Below are 27,327 nucleotides of genomic sequence, written 5' to 3' on the forward strand. Positions count from 1 at the left end.
GTTGCTTAGGGCTAGCTAACTGATGCTTACACTGGTCATTCATATTAAGAAGTAATTTAGTAAGAAAGATCCTTACTTAAAACTTTGACATTGAAATTTATGACTTATGTCTTTGATACAAAGTTTAATTCTACTTACTTACTTTTTTGAGATATTTCATTTTTTTTCTGAATAGCCTACTATAAGTATGAGAGAGTAAAAGATCTGCAAAATGCAACCTTATTATAAAGCAAATAAGTTTAAATTTCGAACGGGCTTTCCAACCAATGGACTATCGCAGTGTGTTCAGTAAGAATCATATTTTATTATTGGAGTTAATCAGTTCAAATTTAAATTAAGAATTCCGTTCTTCACTGTCGTTGTGTTTTTTTTTCACATTAGAGCACATAGAGTTATACTGCGTCAAGCAGATCTTGTCAGTAGAAAAAGGCGGCAAATTTGAAAAATGTAGGCGCGAAGGGTTATCGTCCCATAGAAAATTTGAATTTCGCGCCTTTTTCTACTGACAAGATTTGCTTGACCGTCTATAGTAAAGCGATAGAATATAGATAATAAAGTCATTCAATATTTATTAACAGCTATGGCGACATCTACCTATAGATTTTAGTAAGTAGTAGAATGACGCTACGTCTTACGTAGGCGAACAACGCGCGAACGCGGCGCGGCGCGGCGCGGCGAAAGCGGCCGCCGCCGCGCCGCGCCGCGCCGCGCCGCCTGACATTCGCGTGCAAATCGCGCCGCACCGCGTTCGCAACGAGATCGCTTACGTAGGACACTTCTATGGGCATCAAAGGATTGATTCCGCCGCGCCGCGCCGCGCCGCGTTCGCGCGTTGTTCGCCTACGTAAGACGTAGCGTGAGAGTATCTGATTCGTCGAAACAGTACCTATTCCTTTTCATTAAGTACCATTACATTTATGTATTAATTGTATAAAGTATGTATATTTTTGAACCGATCGGTGAGATCAGCAACTAGATACTGTTCTGTAACGAAAAAAAAATAAAAATTCACAATTCACAGTTTTTGGAAACAAAGGTAAAGTTGACGAAATATAAAGTAAGCCGATCTTGATCAAACTTGTTTGAGTGACAAAAATGTCAGTTAAGATTTGGTACTCATGAATTCCAGTTCTACTAGAATATTTTTGCTTTTAAAAACTGATGTACAATAAGTCCAAAATTGTCCGGTAAGTTATGTTTATATTCAAATTATACGCAATTCTTTGTAGCAACTCCGCCAAGTGGACGGAAACAGGTACTGGACGGCAACCTGACGCAGTTACCCTACTTGTACTAAAACTTAGACATTTATTATTAGGTACTTATTATTTCTGTGACTTATATGAAACATGAGCAAATTGATTAATACTTTACGTTAATTATATTTTGAGTCAGAAACAAGCCTAACGTCAAAAACCGAGAAATGCCGAATCACAGACTTAATTGTAATATTATTCCTTTTTGAGTCGTGCCTGCCCAGTCTACAAGTTTAAAATACAACAATTGCGACTATATCAAAGATTATGAGGTTGTATTGTACACCCAGTATTTTTGACGGATTTAGTTTTTCATGCTCGAAGTTGCTTGTCAACTCTGACGTATATTATATTGTCAACTATTTTGGTGTTTGAAAGAATCAATAATTGGCAAAGTGCCGTGGCAGAAAAAGCCATTCTCACAAAAAATAATCAATAATAATGAAAATGTTCAGACAAGTGGAAGAATATCATACTTCAATATGTTATGGATGCTAGTAAGATGTAAAAACAACAGTTTAGCGGAATGTCAGTTTACGAATTGGTTTGTACAAATTACAGAGAAATTCATAATAATTTGTTTCTACTAGAAATGTGACTTCACCAAACGTTTTAGATAAACGGTATTAGGCCTATATTATATAAACGTTCTTGATTTCGGTTGGCCGAAATGGGACTTACGATTTTTCCTCTTTTCACCTCCAGGGCCCAGTTTTATAAAGTTACAAGTTACAGGTTACAAGAGTACAGGCTACAGGCACCTGTAATGCACTGTGTACGGCTAGAGGTGTTTTATAAATACACATAGATAATTACAGTTGTAAAGCACCACGGTCAATCTCGATTACATGTGAAATTTACAGGTGCGAAGGACATCACTATTTAAAAAAAATGTCTGTCATAGAATTCATAGATACTCTGTGCTCTACTAAATGCTGTGTTATTGTTTGCTGTTAAGTATTGGAAAAATGGCCAGAAATGAAGGAGAAATCGAGTGGTTGAGAGCGGTGTTTGATGCCAAGGATATACTTTTCGGGCCGTTTTCAGATTCAGATTAAGTTAGATTTAATGAAATATTTACCTAATAAGTAAATAAGTACTGTTTCACATTACAATGTATCGTTTCGGTAGTGGCTCAAAGATAAGTACGCTGTGTATCGAAAATTATGAATAGTACACTTTACCATAATGTGAATGCACTATACTTAAATAAAGAGACGAATGCTAATAAATCAACGACAAATATCGGTACCAATCCCTTTCCGTTTCCTAGTAGATAAAATAAAACGAATCATCAATAAAATCAATATCAAACATATTGTCACTTCATTTCCTATTTACTATATATTTCAGATACATTAACAAAAACTGATAATAAGAAAACGAATAACTTTAATTAAACTTAAGAATTACGAGCAAAAGAGCGAATCAGACACACTACAAGTAGCCGCTGTTGTGCTGTTACAGGACTCAAGACGTATGTCAGTTTTTGTTACAAGCTTACCAATCTACACTTGTAATTTACAATATTTTTATAAAACGCTTGTTCGATTATGAGTTTAAAACTATTAATCTCCCATATTTTCGTCTATGGTTGAGCTACAGGCACTTGTACCTGTAACCTGTAAAATTGTAACACGGTACTTTTATAAAACGCAAATTGTAAAAAACGGAGGAAGTGTTGCCAGTAAACGCCTGTAAACTTGTAACTTGTAACTTTATAAAACTGGGCCCAAGATGAGGTTGATTGTTAGTGTTAGAAAGCTGTAATTTGGTATGGATATACAATCAACCCGACAAGGTGGTAAATAAAATCTTTAATCTCTAAAAAATATATCTAAGGTAGAAGCTTTGTAACTTCTACATTACCTATACTAGCCCAGAGGACTTTAATAAAAGTCCGAACTCCAAGGTCCCAGAGCTCCCAGACATTACCTTCTTATTTCCTAGTCAATAAAATGTACTTATAGGATAAATTAGTATTAGTATCCAAACTTAAAACCACCTATAGTTCGTTTTTTTTAGCATTAGAAAGAACTTGTAAGAAGGTAAGCGATCTTGACATGTCTTTTAATTGAAAAACGCTTTATAAAAATATAAAACTATTACTTATGAAAGCAGAAGAATATAAATGATCGTATTAGATTCATAATTGTTACATATTTGCCGTAACTTATTTTTAAAATGTGTTTTTCAATTAAAAGATACATCAAGATTGTTTACCTAATTTCTAATGCTAAAAAAAACGTAGTATAGGGATGTGTCGTACGGTGCTCTGAACACCGTAGTCTTGACTTCGTGCTTGGCCAATTATTTTTCTATGGCACAGGTCGTCCCAAGTTCGGCCAACCCTCTATGCAAGGGCCAAAAAAAGGTGGCAATTGTGAAAAATTAATGCGCGAGGCCAAGAAATTTTAATTTCGCGTTTTTCTACTGAGATAGTGGATATAGCTGACTAACTGAATGAGTGAGTCATTCTACGTATATAATATCGTCATAAGTGCAACACTAACATAGCTATAAGTACATACTAACAATAACTATGAATCTGTAAAAGTTACTTGAAGTAAATGATAAATATCAAGAAAGGTGCGAATGGCGCAGACACACTCTCTAAAGGGACCCACTGATTAACAGTCCGCCGGACGGTATCGGACTGTCAGTTGTTCGGAACTGTCAAAATTGTGTTCTAGAGAGGTGCTAATGGTGCAGCTGCAAACACACCCTCTCTAAAGGGACCCACTGATTAACAGTCCGCCGGACGGTATCGGACCGTCAGTTGCTCGGAACTGTCAAAATTGTGTTCTAACTGAAAGGCCGACACCGTCCGGCGGACTGTTAATCAGTGGGCCCCGTAAAATAAGTTTTTATCAACACGGACAGACAATAGTCTTCAGAAAATTATGATATCGCCTGGAGATTTGCGAGAAACAAAAAAATATGAATTTACGATTATAATTGCACATAATTGATGAGTTCTATGTCCTCGGGACACGCAAAAGTATCTTTGTAAGGCTCTGAGCCCTAAACTAAAGATAGATTCATCATCTTATTTAAGAATCTTGACTGAAACATCGGAAAAAAGGTAAAAAAATGAAATTTTTCGCGTTATGTTCATTTAATCACGTTGGGTCTGGAAATTGCGATTAAATTTCAATATTTAAAATCCCTCTACGCTACGTGCCAAAAATACTAAGGCATTTTGGAAAAAAGCTGATGCTATTCAAACTGTTCGATCGATTTCTATCAAATATAGCCAAAAACCACCACAAGGAAATTTGGCATGGGCATGTCATGCAAACCTTTAGGTACTTAGGTATTTGTTGCATGATAAAGCCTTGTAAATCCCCAAATCTTCATAACATTCATAATGTCCACACAAAAACTACCCGATCTGTGAAACGTTTTAGACCCATCTGCGAAGCAGACATCGGCTTTAAGATAATTCAAATTACAATACGTCAGATACGATATGGATCGAATATGTCAGTGTCAAAAGTGACGTTTTCTTCAAACAAAAACGTAGTGACATATCCGAACCATATCGTATCTAGACCTAATACATACATACATCACTGGCTCAGTGACCCAAAGAGGATCTTGGCCTCTGACACAAGAGAGCGCCATTCTGCCCTATTCGGCCTGTCAGATCTAGACCTAATATTTGACGTAAAGTCTTAAAGTTTGAATGAGGCCGAAAGTATAGCTACCAGAAGCTAGCACGTGTTACAAGGAATCCAAATGAACAATCCTTTAAGCAAGCCTCAAAAGTGAGCGTTCGGGCCCCGCCAAGTTTCGGCGGGCCAACTTTCACCGTGTCGTAACGTATTTTTAGACGACTATCTCCATGTCTCGTTATAAAACATTTTGTAATGTTTGTAGATACAATATTAAGTCCTAAGTTTTATAAAAAAACCGGGCAAGTCGGACTCGCGCACGAAGGGTTCCGTACCATAATGCAAAAAACGGCAAAAAAAAAACGGTCACCCATCCAAGTACTGACCCCGCCCGATGTTGCTTAACTTTGGTCAAAAATCACGTTTGTTGTATGGGAGCCCCACTTAAATCTTTATTTTATTCTGCTTTTAGTATTTGTTGTTATAGCGGCAACAACAATACATCATCTGTGAAAATTTCAACTGTCTAGCTATCACGGTTCGTGAGATACAGCCTGGTGACAGACGGACGGACGGACGGACAGCGAAGTCTTAGTAGTTTTACCCTTTGGGTACGGAACCCTAAAAACCGGACAAGTGCGAGTAGAGACGTTTCCAGTTCCAGGGCAGCCCGGAGGACCTTTACACCAATCTGACACCTGATGCGATCGATTGGCTGCGTAGCCTGGATGTCGACTTATAATTAGTTATACTAGTAGCATGATTATATTGCCTACAATATTAATACGCCATACGCTTAAATAAATAAATACAAGTGCGAGTCGGACTAGCACGCCGAGGTTTCCGCACTTTTTAGTATTTGCTGTTATAGCGAAATACATCATATGTAAAAATTTCAACTGTCTAGCTATCACGGTTCATAAGATACAGCCTGGTGACAGACAGACGCGGACAGTAGAGTCTTAATAGGGTCCCGTTTTCACCCTTTGGGTACGGAACCCTAACCAGATGTCCAAAGGGTTAAAAAACGGTATCTCTATCCAAAAAATTTTTCATAGAAAATAAATCCTGCAGAAAACTCTCCATAATTTGTTATTAAATATTTTGTAATGTTTGTAGACAATATTAAGTATTATAATTAGACGCCCAAAGGGTTAAAAACCGGCATCTCTATCCAATTTTTTTTTCAGTCTAAACAAACTTTTTTTAACTGAGATAGACTTTCGCCGTTTCGCAAGCTTTTTGATCAGGGCTATAACCGCGAAAATCGAAGTTCGCAAATTGCGGGGATTTTTCTCTGTCACTCTAACTACGCCTTCATTGGAGTAAAAGAGAAAGATCCCCGCAATTTGCGAATTTCGGTTTTCGCGGTAGCCCCTCAGCTATCAGCTTTTCCATGTTTCGTTATTTAAATATTTTGTATAGTTTAGAGAATTTAGAGATACAACAGGAACTCCTAAGTTTTATAATTTATAATTTTATTCTTTTTACAAACAAAAATAAATTTATTTTTAACTGAACGGAACTTTCGCCGTTCACTGAGAGAAAAGTACAACAAAAATACACTTAGAATTACAAAATAGTACATTACTACAGAGGCCGGGACAAAAGGGGTTGCCGGCCGAAGACATATAGACGGCCGAGCGAAGCGAGGCTGGATAGGTCTGAGCGCGGGCAACCCCATTTCCCGCCGAGGTATGTATAGTGCTTTTCTCAAACATGCAATGAAATAAATAAAATAAAAAATCCACGAAACCCAAGTTTTATTTATAGAAAAAACTAAAAGTAAACTACACCCAAAATATAACTAAACACGTACCTATATCTTTATCACGCGTATGTTTTACACGAGTCGTGTATTTTTACTACCCGTATATTTTCATGTATCTTTGATTTTTTCGCCTTGTATCCGTCTGACTGTCGTTTTCGTCACATAAGTTTACATAGTCTTTCATGTTGATATCATGTTTCACATACATCGTTGCTTTATGAATGGAGAAAATAAGTATAATTTCCACAGTGTTCACGATTTTGTAGTTACTTTCATTTCTTTAAAATATGCCACAAAACTGTTTCTAATAAACTGTAAGCCATTTTTCTTAGATTCTAAAATAATAAAATTGCCATAAGCAACCATATAGATACTTCGTCTTTGACTTGGCGGCAGACGCAGCAAGTTATTTAAAATCAATTCTGGTTACGGTGCCAATTCCAACTCCTACGATTACAATTAAAATTAATTTCATTATTTTGTCGGGACTCATATTAAAGTAAAAAAATCAACAACGCACCATAAATCCAATAAAACAGAAATACAGAATGAAAATTTTTCAACTTTGCCTCCATAACAATTTAAAAAAATAACTACGCGTGTTTGAGTAGACCTTTTTACCGCTAACGTTTAGATGAAATATTTTAAATGTATTTATTTGTGTAGTTAAATTTATAATTTAAAATTACAGAATTTGGTTAATAATGTATTATTTATTAAGTTTATGTTGATTTTATACAAATAAAACTGCAAATTGTAGCAAACATTGTTTTTTATATTTTTTTATAGGCGTATTGGCAGAGTGTCATTACGAACCATAAAGCAAATACTGCCTCTAGTTTTTTTTAATGGCTGAATGCCACGATGCTGTGTCACAAATATCTGTGAAATGGAAATTAAAAAAGAGGACTTTGCCGGCCTAGGCCTGCAAGATTTGTATGAAATTCCATTAAATACCTCTTGTCCTAGCCGAACCTGAAACTTCATACTTCGCAGCCTATTATAAGGAACATAACATCAATATTTCATTGAATGTTTGAGAAAATAAACTTAATCCGGGGACAAGGAGAGTTAACTAATAGGAACAAATTGACTTTTGCAATTTCTATTAGTTCCTGCAATTTCTATTATCTGTTTGTTGAAATTATATTTGGGATTACTGAGCTGTTTGTAGAAATAAATAAACTTTACAGAAATAGTGAAACGTCCATAATTATTACTAAAACTTCATTTTTTCACCCAGTACAGAACTGTTTTTTAATTCCTGGTGATGATTTTTCTCTCAGTGTTTCGCAATAAATTTTTTAACGGCTATTGGCACCTCTATGTTTCGTTATTATATATTTTGAAATATGTGGATATTAATAGGTTTAATTGCATTAGTTATATTTAAATTACTTTTCATAAAATGATATAATTTCCATATTTCTAACTGTTGTAATGTTTTCTTTTTTTGGCAAATTAAAAAAAAACGTAATTTAACAAAAATAACTGTGAGTAATAATAAACATAAACAAACTATTTTTCCACAAAAAACGGGGAGAAATGTTCCCTGCTATATAAGGGTATATGCAAATAAAATATTTTTCCATAGAAAACAGAAAAAATACGCATTTTCTAAGATCATCATCATCAAAAGAATAAAACAAAAAAAAAACATTAAAAGAAAAAACCTCATCATGCGTCAGGAAAAGGGTTAAAGAGGAAAAATATACAACTGAACTGAATGAATGAACGAACCCACTCCTCGACCTAAAAACCCAAGATAACGAATTAGAAAACACCCGTGAAAAAAACATTCGTTAAAAACGCCCTTCAGAACGAGAGAAAAAATGTTTCCCAAGAGTTTCCCAACCTTCTCTCTCGGACACAAGGTTAGTGTATATCTGTCTCGCTCGCACGTGCAATATAAGATCATGCAACTGCATGACCTTGATTTGATGCAATTTCGTGATAGACAATTATGCGGGCATTTATGACCCGTTTTATTTTATATGGGTTGCGAATTCGCGAAATTGTTTCGATATGTTTTTTTTTTGTATGGAATATTAGGTTTTGTCTTTTTTTTTAGTTTGAATACGAAATCGATTGTGTCCTTAAATTTTATTGATCTTTAGTATTTTTAATCATTTTTTTATTTATAAATGAAGTAATGAAGGATTTTCTATAAATTAGTCATATTTTGATGTTTTTGTTGTTTTACGATATGAGATGACAATATAGATAAATAGTTATAACACATATATTGTTGGCTTTATATACCTACATGTGGTTTAATTAATTTTCATAGTATATAATAGTAAAAAGTGTAAATAAATTGACCTATTTTGACCTCTTTTGACTAACAAATATAACAAAAATAAATTATTTTTTCAATCATATTTTTTCATGATAAATAAAATAAATAGATGTTTTTATATGATATGATACTAATGATTAATGATATTTTGTAGGTTATAGCACTACTACTTTGTTGACAATCTTAAATACTTAAATATAATGTAAATAAACTTTTTATCCGATAACACAAATATAGTTGAACGCGTCTCAGTTTTTAATAAACACGCTGTATTTATTTCTAATCTTGACCTAATTTCGAATAATTTATTAAAATATGTATTATATTATATATTATATCATATTTAAGACATAATATTTGTCAAAAAAACGAAAGTTAGTAACAATACAACTTTTGTTAAAATTATTTTAACCGACTAACTCACTTATTAGTCAAATAAGTGAGTCACCCGCTATATAAATTTGACTTTTATAGTTAAAAAAAATACAGACGAAAAATCTCAACTAAAAAAAACTCACGTCCAAAAAAGCAATCCATACACTGCACTGTCACACACACATACGTAAGTACTGGTTAAGAACGCGCGGGCGCGGCCGTGCGCGTGCGACGGTCGGTGTGTACTGCGGTGAACGGACGCGTTTAGGCTTGGCTTGCGAATTGAAAAGCTGAGGATTTGGCTGGTGACGAAGATGGGTGGCTAGTGGCGAAGGTGGCTAAGTTATAGAAATAAGTAAATAAATCAAAAGATAGATGAAAAGAATGCAATCATTTTGAAAAACTCAATATGTCGCTGAGGCTGGTGGTTCCAATAGTTGGAAAATACAGTAGAGTCCGGTTATACCGACGCCCAAGGGACCGCTGATGTTACGTCGTACTAACCGGACGTCGTACTAAACGAACTGACAATTTTATTTTTTGTCATAATAATTTTGTATACATTTTAAAGTAAATAAAAAAGTGAAATGAGAAGCAGTTTAATACTATACTATTTTCAAAAAGCCGAAGCTAGGACAGATATGACTCATGTTGATGAACTGAAGGTGAAAGAATGGTTAATAATTGAAAAAATAAATTAAAATAAATAACTTAATTTAATTTTAAATAATACACACGATTAACAGGAATTTTAATTTGTAAAGCTGAGTAGTTAAATTTAAAATTCTAAATCCATTAACATTAGTTTTTGTGCAAAAAACTGTAATTTTCCTACTTTTATGGAAACTAATATGTGGACTCTTGCGCCTAACAGCTACAAAAATAATATATGACACACATGGCATCCTTATATCCTGAAACAGATTATTTACGTTTCTTTCCAGAGTAAATGAGTCACAAATTTTAAAATATACTTACTCATTCATGAATGGGGTAAACGTTCTACTTGACGGCCCACTTCCGAATAGATGACAATTTAGAGATGCAACGGATAGTTGTTTGGCCGGAAACCGGATACCGGATATTCGGCCTGACCATCGGCCGAATATCCGGTATCCGGCCGCCGAATATTCGGCCAGCGGAACTAGACCTACATTTCGGTTTTTCAGGTGGCATTCTGCAGGTTTGACCTGTTTCCTAGTAAACGTTCGCTAGGACTCATTTCTAGGTTCGAAATGAGTGCGCGTGCAAGTCAGTGGAATGGTTAAATTGTTTTAAAATAATAAACAAGTACGATTATGACCGTGTCGGTTTCTTAAATCCAATTTGTTTACTCCGAAATCAAGCAATGTTACTATCCGGTATCCGGCCGGATAGTAGGTCACTATCCGGTATCCGGCCGGATAGCAAATTAATGGTCGGATAGGCCGGATACCGGATAGTAACCGGATATCCGGTGCATCTCTAGATGACATACCGTTTGTCAGCTCTATTGCTTGGAAGATTGAAAGTATCAAGTATTGTTGAGCACTGGGACGTTATATTGTATTAATTAGTATGTCCATAGATGGCATAGGCAGGTGAGCGTTTTTTTTTATTTTTTGATATTTTTTATATATTGTGACCTTTTTGCCACATTTGTGTTATTTCTAGTCAGGATCGCGAGCCCGTTTTCATCCTTAGGGCCCCCCCACATCCGGCGTCGTTCGAGCGTCGGCGTCTGTCGGCTTCGGTCCAGCGCTATGGAGAATGACGTCGCTGCGCAGTTGCGTCAACGCTGCGTCGACGTTGCGTCGACGTCGGCCATAGAATTGTAGACGCCGACGCTCGAAAGACGCCAGATGTGGGGGGCCCTTAGGAGAAAAAAAGTGTCCTGAAATTTCCATACATTTTTCAAACTTTCCTTTTTGTTACCGCCATATAAAGTATATGGGGAAATGGTAGTAGGAAAAAAACTGGGAAATTTTTTAATCGCATAAGGGGTCATCCATTAATTACATCACACGTTTAGGGGGGGGGGGGGAGGGGGTCAAGAAAATTTGACATGTTGTGACAAGGGGGAGAGGGGGTCACAAACTTTGTGATGTCACTTTAACTTCATCAGTAACCAAAATTTTATTTTAATCATTTTAATTACTTTACAGTTCAAAAACAAGTTTTTGGAACGATAATCGTTTTTATTAGTTTAATTTTTTTTCATAATCAGTTTTGGGTTATAAATTTACTAATATTATGACAAAAAAATAATAATACTTAAATCGATTTTCCGCTTTCGCTGAAAAAATGTGACGTCACACCAGGGGGGGAGGGGTTTGCCAAATGTGACCAAGTGTGACAATGGGAGGGGTCAAAAAACCTTGAAATTCGTGTAACGTAATTAATGGATGACCCCTAAGGATCGAAAGAGCTAGTGATTCTGACTAGAAATAACACAAAAGTGGCAAAAAATAAAAGAAACGCTCAAGTAATTCACTTTTAAATTCCTTTTTGTTATTAATTATTACTATGGGGCCCCAGTGCTGCCCTCCTGTACTTAAAAGCAGTGTTAACCTTAATATCTTTATCTGAAAGTTCCTTTTTCAAGTTCATTTGTTTTTGAGATACGATACCTCCTTGTAATTAAGACGGCGGGTTGACCAGGGTGGTGGCCCAGTCATACACAGAGGGGAATAAGACTATACTTGGTCAAGCAGATCTTGTCAGTAGAAAAAGGCGGAAAATTTTAAAAATGTAGGCGCGAAGGGATATCGTGTCATAGAAAATTTGAATTTCGCGCCTTTTTCTACTGACAAGATTTGCTTGACCATCTATATTTCCTAATAGGTATTCGATTGTTCGCATAATATTATAATATCTGGGAGACCGAGCTTTGCTCGGAAAACATATAAACTCAAAAATGCGCGTTTTCCCAGAGATACATATAACACCTGTACGGCTACCATCAGTTTGGCGTTGACATAAACGCTATCGTGAACGTAATTTATTTTCCATGCATATCGCTCGTAGTGACATATTAGTGCGAAAGAGATATAGAAAGTAAATTACGTTCACGATAGCATTTATGTCAATGCCAAACTGATGGTAGCCGTACTGGCTAGATCGATTTTTAGCCCCCGAAAACCGCATACCTAGCAAATTTTATCGAAATCGTTAGAGCCGTTAACATATATAAACAAGAATTGCCCGTTTAAAGGTATTCGATAATGCGCCTATAAAACTGCACAAATTTTCACGAGAATCGGTTGAAAATGCGAACTGTAGTGGACAGCCATATGAAAGCACTTTTGTGCAAGTTGAAATGCAGAACTTCGCTTCGCTCGGTTAACAAACATCAAGCCCTTTACGAAAACCAACAGGCCGTGCCAAACTAATAAAAAAATCAGCCAAGTGCGAGTCGGACCCGCGTTTCTAGGGTTCCGTACATACGTCCGACTCACGCTTGACTGCACATTTATAATAGGTTTTCCTGTCATCTATGGGTAAAGAACTATTTTGTGTATCTTTTTCAGAATTTTAGACCCAGTTGTTCGGAGATAAAGGGGGGGAAAGATAATTTTTTTGTTTTTTTTTTCTTAAATAACTTCGAACCTATGTATTTTAAAATTATAAAAAAACATGTCCATCTTTGGGTCACTAATTTACATATGTGTACCAAATTTCAACTTAATTGGTCCAGTACTTTCCGAGAAAATAGGCTGTGACAGACGGACAGACAGACAGACGCACGAGTGATCCTATAAGGGTTCCGTTTTTTCCTTTTGAGGTACGGAACCCTAAAAATACCATTTAAAATTAGTTTGTTTTGACAGTTTAAAAGCTCAAATGTTAAAATTTTCTTTCCACATCAATCAAAGTCTGAATAACATTTTTCCCGTTGTAAATGTAAATATAAAAAAATAATTTAAAGAACTGTGACAAACGTATATTAAAATGTTATTTCTTCCCTTTAGCTGTTGAAGGTTTTAGTTGATTACCTAGAAATATATTTTTTATTGATTCATAAAGTTTACAGAGCATTACAGCTGACTAAAGGTGGCCACAGACGAGCCTTCCAACAGTCCAAATAGCGTGGCTGCAATCCAGAATCGGTCCGTGAATGACAAAAACGTACAATGTTTAATATTAGGATGCCGTCCATTTGGATTAATCCATTGCAACGGCTTCCATTTGGAAGGCTTGTCGGTGGCCTGCTTAATACACTGTGAAAATGTTATAATAAACAGTATTTATACAAACAAGGTACATGAATAATACAGTCTAGAAAGGACAAAAAGAACAAATGTGAGAAAGAAAAACTACAAGACAGAAGACTCAGAATATGTAATATTCTGAATAATTTTACGGTTTAGACTCACTTGTTTTTAGTCAATCGCGCGACATGATTCGGAGAGCCTAGGTCTCCTTTCTCAAGCACTACCCGCCGTGCGTGCGTGCCCGTGTGTGCGTGTGTATCGCGTACGGCGTACGAGATTCACGGCCGTCGTGAACACTGTTAGTGCTTGAGAAAGGAGACCTAGGCTCTCCGAAACATGTCGCGCGAGTGACTAAAAAGTGAGTCTAAACCGTAAAATTATTCAATGTTAGTATGTCTCACAACAGCTTAAATTCGATGTAATATTCTATAAGTTTTATAGGTACATACAGTCAACTATAACAATATGGGTGTACAAATCATCTCAAAAATATGTCCCATAACTCTTAAGTCAGAGAATTAAGAACTATGGGACATATTTTTGAGTAAGTTGTCTACACCCATATTTTTACAGTTGACTGTAAAAATATGGTAACACGAACCGGGTAAGCAGGTGTCTGCAATTTCTTATTTAATTGGTACATATTCCACTCGGCGCAAATAAAATATTCAAATCTAAACAGACCCCTCCCGAATTAGAATTAAAAGCAAATTAGAATAGAAACCGGTCCGGTTCGCAAATAAACCGGACCCTTGCGAACTGTCCTGTGTCCACGTCTAGTGGTCCCATTGTTATTGTCCGCTATAGACGTCATGGGGAAGATAGTATCATGTTTCTGACTTGGACGTGCAAATTTGTCTCGAAGGGGGATAGAATTTGAACTAGTTAGAAACATAAAATCACCCAACTATTTTATGGTCCAAAATCTTCCAACTATAGGTACAGAAGACTCACTCTTTATCAAAACGCGTCTGTCACGATCAGCACAGATATGACCGTTAGGTGGCGACAGCGCCACGCGCGGCTTAATGACAAACCCCAAAATTGGGGTCGAACGGATGGACTTTTAGCTACCTGTAGCAAAGCGACGAAATCGCGGAGTGAGCCACTCCTGCCATGGCACAAAAATTTACTTTATCATTTTTAAATTGCGTAAGTTTGAGGCACGGTACTTTCATAAACGAGAGAAATATAATATTTAAAACTTTCGCGTTTTGAACACATAGACGCGACCACGGCCAGTGAAACCTGTGTCGAAACGTCGGTAAATGGTAATAAAATAAATTCGCGATAGACCCGTCTATAAATGTGAGTTAATACGGGAGAAATAACTTAGAAAAAGCAAAAAAGAACATTGGTCTTGCTCTTGATTTCTGTGTGAGTCATCTTTAATAAGTAGTCAGCTGACAAATTTCGGGATTATTACCAATTTTTCTAGAAAACAAAAGTTTGGAATAATTCAAAAAGGAAGTTAAAACTATGAATGATCAGTCAGTATTTAAACAAAGGCCTCATAAGTTTAAGATAATCAGTAATTATAGCGAATACTTGCTCATTACAGCCATTCGTGAGTTATTAACGGACGATGCAGCAATTTTGAGTGAATCACAACGTTCTTGAACATCGCTCGTGCGATTTGTAACAAAGAATATGGCGGAGGTTAAAAATTATAATATAAACTATAAGGATATTATTGAAAATCTGTCGCACTACCACAGAATAAATCAATCAATCAATCAAAACAACACAAACTTACACACTACTACTTTTACTGCTTACTTTTTGTACGTATTTGGAACAAAAAGTATTAGACTATTATAGGTGATTTATTAGGGTTCCGTACCCAAAGGGTAAAACGGGACCCTATTACTAAGACTTCGCTGTCCGTCCGTCCGTCCGTCCGTCCGTCCGTCCGTCCGTCCGTCCGTCTGTCACCAGGCTGTATCTCACGAACCGTGATAGCTAGACAGTTGAAATTTTCACAGATGATGTATTTCTGTTGCCGCTATAACAACAAATACTAAAAACAGAATAAAATAAAGATTTAAATGGGGCTCCCATACAACAAACGTGATTTTTGACCAAAGTTAAGCAACGTCGGGAGTGGTCAGTACTTGGATGGGTGATCGTTTTCTTTTTTGCTTTATTTTTGTTTTTTTTTTGCATTATGGTACGGAACCCTTCGTGCGCGAGTCCGACTCGCACTTGCCCGGTTTTTTATATTATAGGTGGCACTACACATAAGGTGAGATAGGGTAAGAATAAAATGGGTCTCTATTGTTTCCCAAAATAGTTTAAGTCATAAAGTCGTAAGTCATAATGTATGTTTGTCATATCATAATCATTAGTCCTAAAACTGAAACAGTTAACTTTTCAGAATTGCCATAAAACAAACCTAACCTAACCTATCTAATTTTTTTTTCGTATGGCTTTTTTCTGTTAATCTACTTCAGAGATTTACAGTTTTTAAGTACTGTACCGCTTCTGTGGTTAAGGTGGTAAAATCCTCCACTTGCCCATGGTATTTGGTTAGAGGACAGTCAAATACCATGTGGTGTACAGTCTGCTCGGCTGCTCCACACCGGCATGCTGGTGATTCGCACCAGTTCCATTTGTGCCACAAATAAGCACAGTTGCCAACTCCCGTCCTATCTATAGGATAACCTTACGAAAATCCTGGAAAGTTAACGGTTTCAGTTTTAGGACTAATGATAATATGACAAACAATACGTTATGACTTATATTACAACTTCATGTCAAAATCACCCTGACGCCCGAATAAAGTAGTAGTAGTAGTAAAATACTTTATTGTACAAAAAGAAACATAAAACATGAAAGAACACACATCATTAGTACAAAGGCGAACTTATCCCTTTCAGCGAAAAAATAGATAGATAGAATTTTTATTGGTGGGAAAAGCTTATAGGGACCGTGCGCGTTGGAGGGTCTGCCATCTTGTAGCCTAAATCGGAAACATAAACATGTACAAGTGTAAAACTATGAGTGCAGACAACTTACTCAAAAATATGTCCCATAGTTCTTAATTCACTGACATAAGAGCTATGGGCCATATTTTTGAGTATGACGATTGATGATCCATATTTTTACACTCTTCACGCTTAAGCCACTGAACCAATTTAGTTGAAATTCGGAATAGAGATAGTTTAAGTCCTGGGGAAGGGCATAGGATAGTTTATATGTCGGAAATCATTCCTGAAGAGAGTGCAAAGGGGGGTGGAATTGAAAGAGTTATTGAATTGCCTAATAATTGAAGTAAGAAATGCGCGAATTGAATGATTGCTCGATGCGCTATACCTACTTTAGCTGCTCTCACTAATTCCACGCAGACGAAGTCTCGAGCAAAAGCTAGTATGTCCATAATTACCTGTCTCTGGTACCTATGACTCAACTTGGCGTTAAATAAGTTAAAATTTTAGCAATCCACGTCACGAAGTAAAAGTACAAACGGCCACTTTCCCCTTCAATATTAGCAACAACTAAACAAACACTGCTGTGTGTATAGGATGCGTGACCTTATTTAGCGATGTACATACAAGGCTCATACAACTCATACACTACGACCACGTTTAAGGATGACTCACGTTAGACCGGGCCGTGTCCGGGCCGGAGCTTCCGGGGGTTACTTTTCTATGTCATGGCAGGCGATCACGTGACACTTTCCATAGAAAGATGCGCCGGAAGCTCCGGCCCGGACACGGCCCGGTCTAACGTGAGTCATCCTTTACTCTGTATCTTAAAAGTAAACAAACAATTGGTACATTTTCGGGTAGTTATAACATTTATTGGTTAACCGACCAATTACAAAACCGCCTGGATCTGTCACTGAACGACCGGACTTTAACCTGCATTATTTGATCGTGTAATGTTTTCGTCTACCCTCAACTGGCTTAAGGAGCCATTTGAGGGTAGATTTTGTTTACTTTTATTTAAATACTTATAGGCCAAGCAATAAGAAGTTATAGAGGGAAATGCTAGGAACACAATTTTTGACTACGTAACTTTGTTTGGACTAGTTAGGAGGTGAACATATCAGCTTTCGGTTTGTCTTAGTAGTCATGCCGCTAAGACGCAAAGTTTCCAAGATATCAATGAAAAACCGAAAAATTCGACCTTCTACCCCCCTCTACCCCCCAGCAGCGGGGCTACAGCCGGGGACTTTTGATATGTTCACCTCCTAACTAGTCCAAACAAAGTTACGGAGTCAAAAATTGTGTTCCTAGCATTTCCCTCTACAACGTTTTTTGAGCATTCATTTCCTGACCTACTAAAGATACAGAGTATAGTTTAAATGTACTGTTGTTGTATACAACTGCACCCAAACTTAACACCCAAGGCGCCAAGACACTTGGCACTCATTACACGGTAACCCAATTTCGTGTGATAACGGATGATAACAGGACGCTATCTCGGTCAATGTACGATAAGTACATAGCGGTAGATATGTACACGTACATATGTACTTCGCGAGCCTAGACACTACTAAACTAATGCATAAGGTTTACTCGGGTAATTCCGAATGTCGAAAACTGTCGGGTAATTCCGAAAAGAGACTTGTATTATGATGGAATTAAGGGTGATTTTCATCTGAATTTCGGAATTATCCGACATTCGGTATTACCCGAATACACCTTAATATTATAAGCTTTTACAAGCTTCATATGTTTGTACAGTCGCCATCAGATATATCGGAGCGGCCAAGGTGTTCACAACATCTGAACACGCGCTCTAACGCCCTGACAATAGAGGCGTGTTCAGATATTTGTGAGCACCTTGGCCGCTCCGATATATCTGATGGCGACAGTACGGGTCAAATCTTGCATGTTAAATTTCACCCACTTCACAAAAAAAGTGATCCAAACACTTTGTTGTCCGCCTGTCTGTCAAGACCCTTTATCTCGGGAACGCGTGGAGGTATTGAGTTGAAATTAAAACCATATACTCAAGTCTACACCCCCTTGAAGCTGTGAAAAAATCAAACTTCAAAGTTTACGTAAAAAAAAGATGCAACCGTTTATGCCGCTTAAAAGGTATATTTCGACGCTCACAGAAAACCTTCAACTTTGAAACTTATTCCAAAGATTGCAGAACTCCAATAAACGCGATTTTATTCAATTCACCCCATAAGGGGGTAAAAACAGGGGTGAAACTTTTGACGTTTATTACGCGGACAAAACGCAGGCTGGTCATAAATATTTAACCGGAAAACCTAAATAAATAATCTGCGTATATAACGCATTAATTTGCCAATTTTTTCGACATTGAATAGAACTATTTACCTGAATTAATCACACTCGTATGTAATGTGATATTTTGCGCACTAGTGCAAATATATTGCCAAGCCGATAATAGCTACTTCCTTTCTCGAATACCTATAACGCTAGTCAGTAATGTGCAAATTGATACTTACTTCCACTTTTGAAATCGAAGTTCAAAAATCTACGGTGACCAGAGGGCTGGCCACTATTTCGCCCAGCGTATTAGCATCGCTATACAGCGGGGGAATACGGCCAGCCTTCTGGGCACCTTGCCCATTGACGGCGATCTAGGGCAAATTTTTTATCTATAGTTTTGTAAGTTTTATTATGTTTGTTTGTTTATTTCTTAGTTTTTAGGGTTCCGTACCCAAAGGGTAAAACGGGACCCTATTACTAAGACTTCGCTGTCCGTCCGTCCGTCCGTCCGTCCGTCCGTCCGTCCGTCCGTCCGTCCGTCTGTCACCAGGCTGTATCTCACGAACCGTGATAGCTAGTGAGTTGAAAGTTGTGAGTTGGTGATTTTTGACCAAAGTTAAGCAACGTCGGGAGAGGTCAGTACTTGGATGGGTGACCGGTTTTTTTTTGCTTTCTCTTTGTTTGTTTTTTTGCATTATGGTACGGAACCCTTCGTGCGCGAGTCCGACTCGCACTTGCCCGGTTTTTATCAATAAATGCATTGTCCATAAAACAAAAATCTACTTTAAATAAATAATTTTTTAACATTCATGGTCAATATAGGTAGTTGTAAAACTTTAAACTCTCGCGTTTAGTACACATTTAACAACAATTTATAATTAATTAAATAATTAATTAGTAATTTTCTTTTTACATTAAGGTAAAAACAATGAAATTATATCGCGGTAGACCCGTTTGTGCAATATGACTGTGGTCGAAAAAATAATATAGTATGCATAGCTATATATGATGTTTTGAGTTTGAACGGTGTTTGTATATTAGGTATAGGCATATTGAACATATGAATTTGAACGATAGGTATATGTGTATTAGGTATATTGAACATATATATTAGTAATTTGAGATGAAATGCATGACATGTGCGCGTGTATCGATTTTCATGATTAAAATGCAATTGTATTGAACATAAACGTGTAAATTTTTAATAAAATAAAAAAATATACTTAATTCCACTATGGCAATATGTATCATATACCTTATCATACCTACACTATAAGTGTTCCTTTTACTCCTAAGAGACCGGCAGGCCTATTCGGATTTCGAGATAATCACAAGATCTAGAGACGATTTAGAGATCAACTAGATCTACATTAGATATCGACTAGATGTGACTTGGATATCTAAGTCATAACTTGTCGAAATCCTTCAAGAGGACCTCCAGAATCGCGGAAACGTCAAATTTGACATATCTATCTCACAAATATCTTTAAATTATCCATATCGTAACTTGTTGGAGTCTAGTAGAAATCTAATTCATTTTCCGAATCGAGCCGCGAGGCCGGAGTCGAACTTTAAGATACGTCAGTTAATAGATCTATAAACGATATGGATTATATGTCAGTGTCAAATGTGACGTTCCTTCAAACAAAAATGTCACTTTTGACACTGACACATCTAATCCATATCGTTTCTAGATCTATTAACTGACGTATCTTAAAGTTCGGATCGGGCAGTTAGCTTCAGATCACAATATATGTACATAGTTTCCTCTACTTACCCATAGACTGCTCAATGCTGCCATTTGACTCCCGAAAAATACATTTTACAGTACATATAGTAGTACTTTACCGCACTAGTGCAATAATTAGCATATTACGTAACTATGTTGACAATTTAAAGGTCCATGATGTACTGTAAAACGTTGTACGATACACGTGCGACGAATTTCCTGTTTTTCGCATTTGTGTCGTAATGTACTATTGTAGCTGGCTTTAATTTTCCTTAGGAACTTACCTGAAACAGAAAATAATTAAAATAGTGAATAAAATCATCTAATAATGACGCTAAAGGCATTCCGGGTCATTCCTGATGCAGAAACTGTCGTTTCAACGTGGCTAGCGTGAGGGGCACCTTTGCCTCTTAAAAGGGCGGAACGAGTTGTTTGTAAGTACAATTTTTGTAACTGTGTTTACTTGTTTAGTTAAGTTTCTACTTTGTACTATATTTCGGTTTATTTTATTAGTATTAGAAAAAATCGGCCAAGTGCGAATCGGGCTCGCGCACGAAGGGTTCCGTGCCATTACACAAAAAAAGGCAAAAAAGTCAAATTTGTTGTATGGGAGCCCCACTTAAATATTTATTTTATTTTGTTTCTATTATTTGTTGTTATAGCGGCAACAGAAATAAATACATCATCTGTGAAATACAGCCTGATGACAGACAAACGGACAGACGGACATACGGACAGCGGAGTCTTGGTAATAGAGTCCCGTTTTTACCCTTTGGGTATGGAACCCGAAAAAGGTAAATCTTAATGTGTATTTCTATTAAATACTTATGTAACAACTAGCTGTGCCCGCGGCTCCGCCCGCGTGGGATTCGGTTTGTGTCAGTAAGCTGCTTAATATATAAAAAATTGTAAATTACATTACACTGTATTTTTTTATTCAAAAAATTATAACATTTATAATTTCCTGTATGATAATTTCTTAAAATAATTCTATCTTATTAGTTTCATACTTTATAGAGCGCGATTTGTAGTAGTCCGACTACGCCCGACTCTTTTAGTATGAGAAAGTCGAAGTCGCCTAGCTTTGGACCGCATTCAGCGCGCCACGTGCGTCGGGCTTAGCCCGATGCTTTGAGTATGAGGGTGCCTTCGGCTCCCAACTTTGGCAAGCGTACAGCGTGTCACGTACGTCGTCCACGCCTGACTTTTAGTATGCGGGCGCCGAAGGCGCCCTGCTTTGGAACGCGTACAGCGTATCAGCACGTACGTCGGTCTACTCCCGACGCTTTGAGTATGAGGGCGCCGAAGGCGCCCGGCTTTGGAACACGCACAGTGTGTCAATTAAGTACATCGGTCTACGCCCGACTCTTTGAGTATGAGGGCGCCGAAGGCGCCCGGCTTTGGTAACCATACAGCGTGTCACGTAGGTCTCTTTTAGTATGAGAAAGTCGAAGTCGCCTGGCTTTGGACCGCGTGCAGCGCGCCACGTTGTCGGGCTACGCCAGATTCTTTTAGTATGAGGACGCTGAAGGCGCCCGGCTTTGGAACGCGTACAGTGCGACACGTACGTCGGGTTAAGTCCGAAGCAGTGCCGTATAAAGATATTTTAATGCCCTAAGCATTTCTAGACCATGGTGCCCCCTCTCCCTAGGGTCATTAAGATTACATTATTTTTTTTGGTAAATTGAGTGAAGTTCATTGCCGCATTACAGCTGAGAATGGAAATCAGTCACATTATTATATCTCGAAAATTGACAGTGCCGCAGCAGTAATGTTGCAACAGAGTACCTAATGCTGCTGCAGTCGCCACCCGAATGTCACTTTAATCATATCTTAGGTTAGAATGTAATTGAAAACGCGAGCGAAGCGAGCGCGAAAATTTTTCGATATAAAAACGCAATTTGATAGACAGTTGTACATTTTTACTTTTAGTATGGAAATCAGTCACATCATTTTAAATGACGAAAATTGAAAGTAACGTTGCAACAGAGTAATGCTGCTGCAGTCGCCACCCGAACGTCACCTTTATCATATGTTAGAAAGTGATTGAAAACGCGAGCGAAGCGAGCGCGAAATTTTTTCGATATAAAAACGCAATATGATAGACAGTTGTACATTTTTACTTTTAGTATGGAAATCGGTCACATCATTTTATGGCGTCTACGCCTCGGCTAGTCTGTGGCCATGAGTAAGCCCATTCATAATAAAAAAAAAAATGACGAAAATTGACAGTAACGTTGCAACAGAATAATGCTGCTGCAGTCGCCACCCGAACGTCACCTTTATCAAACCTTAGAAGGATATTAAAAACGCGAGCGAAGCGAGCGCGAAAATTTTTCGATATAAAAAACGCAATTTTACTTTTAGTCCCAACCAGGCGCGAATCCAGGATTTCATACAAAGAAGGGATGGGACAGTTTTCTATCAGCCTAGCTTCGCATAGGGCTCGATATTTAAGGGTCTCAGCGAGGTTGTTTTCATGCATAAAAGATGCAAGAAAGCAGAGCTTGGAATTGACCAAGATAATTGAATTGGCGAAGTGTGAGCAAGGCAGTAGGTCCAGCTGCGAAAGAGGAAAGCCTGGATCCACGCCCAAGTGTAATTAAGGCAGAAGATCAACTTTGCCGTAAGGCAGAAGGCCTCGCATAAGACCTAGCGCCGAACCGCAAAAGAGTGAGAGAGAGTGAAACCCAGATAAATAAATATATATATACAAACACGAACGCTGAAAACACAATACACTCTCTCTCACTTTTTTTGGGTAGTGGTGAAAAAGATGTCACTGTGCAATGAGGGGTAATTAATTTACTGTCGTTTAATTTTGTTGTATATTATTATATCGACATAATTATTTAATTAAATTTGTTGATGTCCGTACCCCCTCATCTAAACTTAGAGTTAATTTGACAAAAACCTTCCTCGGTGGCTATTCATGTCACTACGTATTAAATTCAGCGCCATCTGTTAGTTTACCAGGGTACTCAATAGTGGTAGCACATATTTGAAAAAAGTTTGCCCCTCCTTCCTAAGTAGCGCCATAAGATTCAGGGGCAAACTTGAATCAAGCGAGTGTTGTGGCTACCCCCCCTTTTAAGGGTTGAATTTTTATAGCCTATAACCTGGCCGGAGATTTTCTCGATAGATTAGTAATGTTTCCATCAAAATCCGTTCAGCCGTTTTCACGTGATGCGCGTTCAAATAAACAGACAAACAGATAAACAGATAAACAGACAAACAGACAAAAATTCTAAAAATTGTTGGAACGTGTTCTGTTATCGATTCTAAATATCCCAAGCCAACGTTTTTTCAAATATCTTCAATGTACAGACTTTCGACCCTCTACAGCTTTATTATATGTATAGATAGAAGATAGATAACCTGGCCGGAGATTTTCTCGATAGATTAGTAATGTTTCCATCAAAATCCGTTCAGCCGTTTTCACGTGATGCGCGTTCAAATAAACAGACAAACAGACAAAAATTCTAAAAATTGTTGGAACGTGTTCTGTTATCGATTCTAAGTATCCCAAGCCAACGTTTTTTCAAATATCTTCAATGTACAGACTTTCGACCCTCTACAGCTTTATTAAGTATATGTATAGATAGAAGAAGATTAAGCCTAAGCCTTTTTTTATAGAGGAGGAATGCATTATTACGCATACCACACAGACGCGGGGACGGGCCTGAGATGGTTATGTGGGACTCCCATACAGGCTAACTCGCAAGCTCATCTAAGTTACAAAATTGTCTATTTTAGTGTCTAAAATTCTAGTCAGACCTAACCAAACAAAGCCACCATACAAATACCTGACACAAAGCGGTACCTATTACAAAACACATAAAAGCACTTAAACATATCCAGCGTCACTTGACCTCTGTCTCATATAGCCCTTCCTTACATTAGACAGGTCTAGATATACTTGGAGTTGTAACCAGCTTAAATTGAATGAGATTATAAAGGTTTTTACTAAGAATTCGGGGCTCTTCGAAATCTGGACATTTCAAAAACAGGTTTGTAAAGACTAACGGAGTAGCATCCCGGATTCTCGCACACAGACGTAACTTTCTCATGTCTACGTCACACAGAGACGATCAGCTGTGAGGGAACTGTGTCAACCAACGGTTCCAACGGTACCAGGCGAAAACGCGTCGCTACTCGCCGGCAGATGGCGCTGTTGTCAATTTGCGATTACCGTTAGAATTACTTCATTATAAGCAATATTGCGTTGATGTTACTTAACATTTAAAAAAACGGCATATATTTTGTAGTTACTTCGCATATTTTATAATTAATTTTATAAGAAAAACACGAACATTTTTCTAAGTGGATTTCAATCGAAATAAACTTACGAGTAAGAAAACAGTTAGATTCACGAGATGAGTCTTTGACCTCGGCTAATTACATTTAATTAATATAATTGCGTTCTCAAGGCTATTAAACAGTAGCTGCGAGCTAGACAGCCAGATTACTGTTAGACTAGTCCCTATATGTGTCACGCGGGTGCAGCTTTTGCTCGATAGATGGCGGTAACGGTAAGCATCATACACTGCGGATGTTTTCAATGTTTATTTATGTTATGTTTGCTAATTGCTTTGGTTTGTTTACCAATGAAACGAAGCTTACACACATTGTATGAGCGTTTTAAGGAGTTTGACGAAAATGATGCTTATAAAGCTTTAACTCCTCAAGCCATATTTAACGTAACTTTCCTATTTTTTAAAATAAATGATTTTGAATGAAATATGCCCTATAATGGTACAGAAATTGTGATATTCCCAGCTGTCGAAAACCTATTAGCTAGGGATGTCAGATCTGTCTAAGGTGAGGCGTGTCTCACTCCGCGATTTCATCGCTTTGTTACTGGTAGCTAAAAGTCTCGGAGTAATTAACAACGGAGACGCCATGTCTAAAATTTTCGGTACAAAATAGTATGCCGTTTTTTGCGGGGGAGGGGCACATCAAATGTATAGGTACGTCATGTCAGATAAACGTCAGTCCATACATATGGTTGACAAGTGGTTGACCATTGGCCGCCTATTTTCGACAGAGGGGAACGCCTGTTAATGGCGGCTACATTGTTAATTACTCCGAGGCTAAAAGTACATCCGTTCGGCCCCAATTTTGGGGTTTGCCATAAGCCGCGCGTGGCGCTGTCGCCACCTAGCAGCTATATCTGTGCTGATCGTAACAGACGCGTTTTGTTAGAGAGTAACCCCCTTATTCATAAACGTTTACTATAGTTTTCAAGCCGATAATAATCGTTTGTCCCTTTCCGACGTATTGGTATGATGGAAAGGGACAAACGATTATTATCGGCTTGCTAACTTTAGTAAACGTTTATGAATAAGGGGGTAAGTCTTCTGTACTTAGTACTATTATTTATATTAATCTGTGCTAAGGTCTATTTTTTTATTTTAGCAAATATGTCTGGATAAGGATTGCCTTACGTCAGGATTTCCGGACATGTCAGGATTTTGGGTCCATTGTCAAGATTGCGGGGTCTCGGAGAATGTCAGGGTTTTTTAGAAACCTAAACCACTAAATGCTAGCTAAAAGTTTGAAGTTGGGCAGAGAGGGAGGGTTAACCTACAAATGTAGTGCATTATTGTTTTCCATCCTATTTTTACCCGACTACGGCAACGCAAAAGGAGGGTTATGATTTTGACCGGTATGTATGTGGGTATGTATGTATGTATGTATGTATGTTCATCTGTTCCCTCATAACTTCTAAAGTACTTATTATAATTTAACAAACGATGTGTCATTCGAATCGTCTTAATCGTCCACTGGTTATAGGCTATATGGCGTCACAAAAAAATGAACACTTGCTGCGCCCTCTAGAGGTCATAAAGTCACGAACCAAAAAACTAAAATTAAGTAATGATGATGTGTTATACATCATTGGAAAGAGCTCAAATAGCACATTTCAAATATATAAATATTGTTAGCTTTTGCACCCGGCTTTGCTTGCATGCGCCAGATAAAACATTAATTTATCGGTTAGGTGATTCGAACTCTGAATCTACAAGCGCTCTGGATTCTATCCGCGTGTTACGCGACTACGGCGATACAAGAAGGTTTTTGCAAAAGAAATTTGTTTGGCCGCTATACATGGTGATTTTTTAATGTCCTGCAACATTTTATAACGTCAATAGGTATAGAAGTCCTGATCAGCCAAAATGTATGAAACAGTCAATTTTTTTACAAGATACGTACGCGTTCCGAAGCCGGGCGCCTTCGGCGCCATCGTACTAAAATTGTCGGGCGTAGCCCGACGTACGCGTTCCAGAGCCGGGCGCCTTCGGCGCCTTCATACTAAAAGAGTCGGGCGGAGCCCGACGTACGCGTTCCAAAGCCGGGCGCCTTCGGCGCCCTCATACCAAAAGAGTCGGGCGTAGCCCGACATACGCGTTCCAAAGCCGGGCGCCTTCGGCGCCCTCATACTAAAAGAGTCGGGCGTAGCCCGACATACGCGTTCCAAAGCCGGGCGCCTTCGGCGCCCTCATACTAAAAGAGTCGGACGGAGCCCGACGTATGCGTTGCAAAGCCGGGCGCCTTCGGCGCCCTCATACTAAAAGTGTCGAGCGTAACCCGACGTACGCGTTCCAAAGCCGGGCGCCTTCGGCGCCCTCATACTAAAAGAGTCGGGCGTAGCCCGACATACGCAATCCAAAGCCGGGCGCCTTCGGCGCCCTCATACTAAAAGAGTCGGACGGAGCCCGACGTATGCGTTGCAAAGCCGGGCGCCTTCGGCGCCTTCATACTAAAAGAGTCGGGCGGAGCCCGACGTACGCGTTCCAAAGCCGGGCGCCTTCGGCGCCCTCATACTAAGAGTCGGGCGTAGCCCGACATACGCGTTCCAAAGCCGGGCGCCTTCGGCGCCCTCATACTAAAA

The 27,327-nt window shown here is 38.1% G+C and overlaps 1 protein-coding gene across 5 annotated transcripts in view; it reads right to left on the reverse strand.

Annotated features, from left to right (window-relative positions):
* Positions 1-27,327, reverse strand: part of LOC134677000 (probable nuclear hormone receptor HR3) — a 203,031-nt gene that overhangs the window by 140,097 nt on the left and 35,607 nt on the right. The window contains exon 1 of one of the 5 annotated variants that reach the window (XM_063535383.1): positions 9,462-9,557. The exons of 3 other annotated variants lie outside the window; for them this stretch is intronic. The gene's annotated coding sequence lies outside the window, so the exon portion shown is untranslated. One more of the 5 variants, XM_063535384.1, reaches the window with a different exon arrangement.

The sequence above is a fragment of the Cydia fagiglandana genome, chromosome 25 (assembly GCF_963556715.1).
Source record: "Cydia fagiglandana chromosome 25, ilCydFagi1.1, whole genome shotgun sequence".
NCBI classification, from domain to species: Eukaryota; Metazoa; Arthropoda; class Insecta; order Lepidoptera; family Tortricidae; genus Cydia; species Cydia fagiglandana.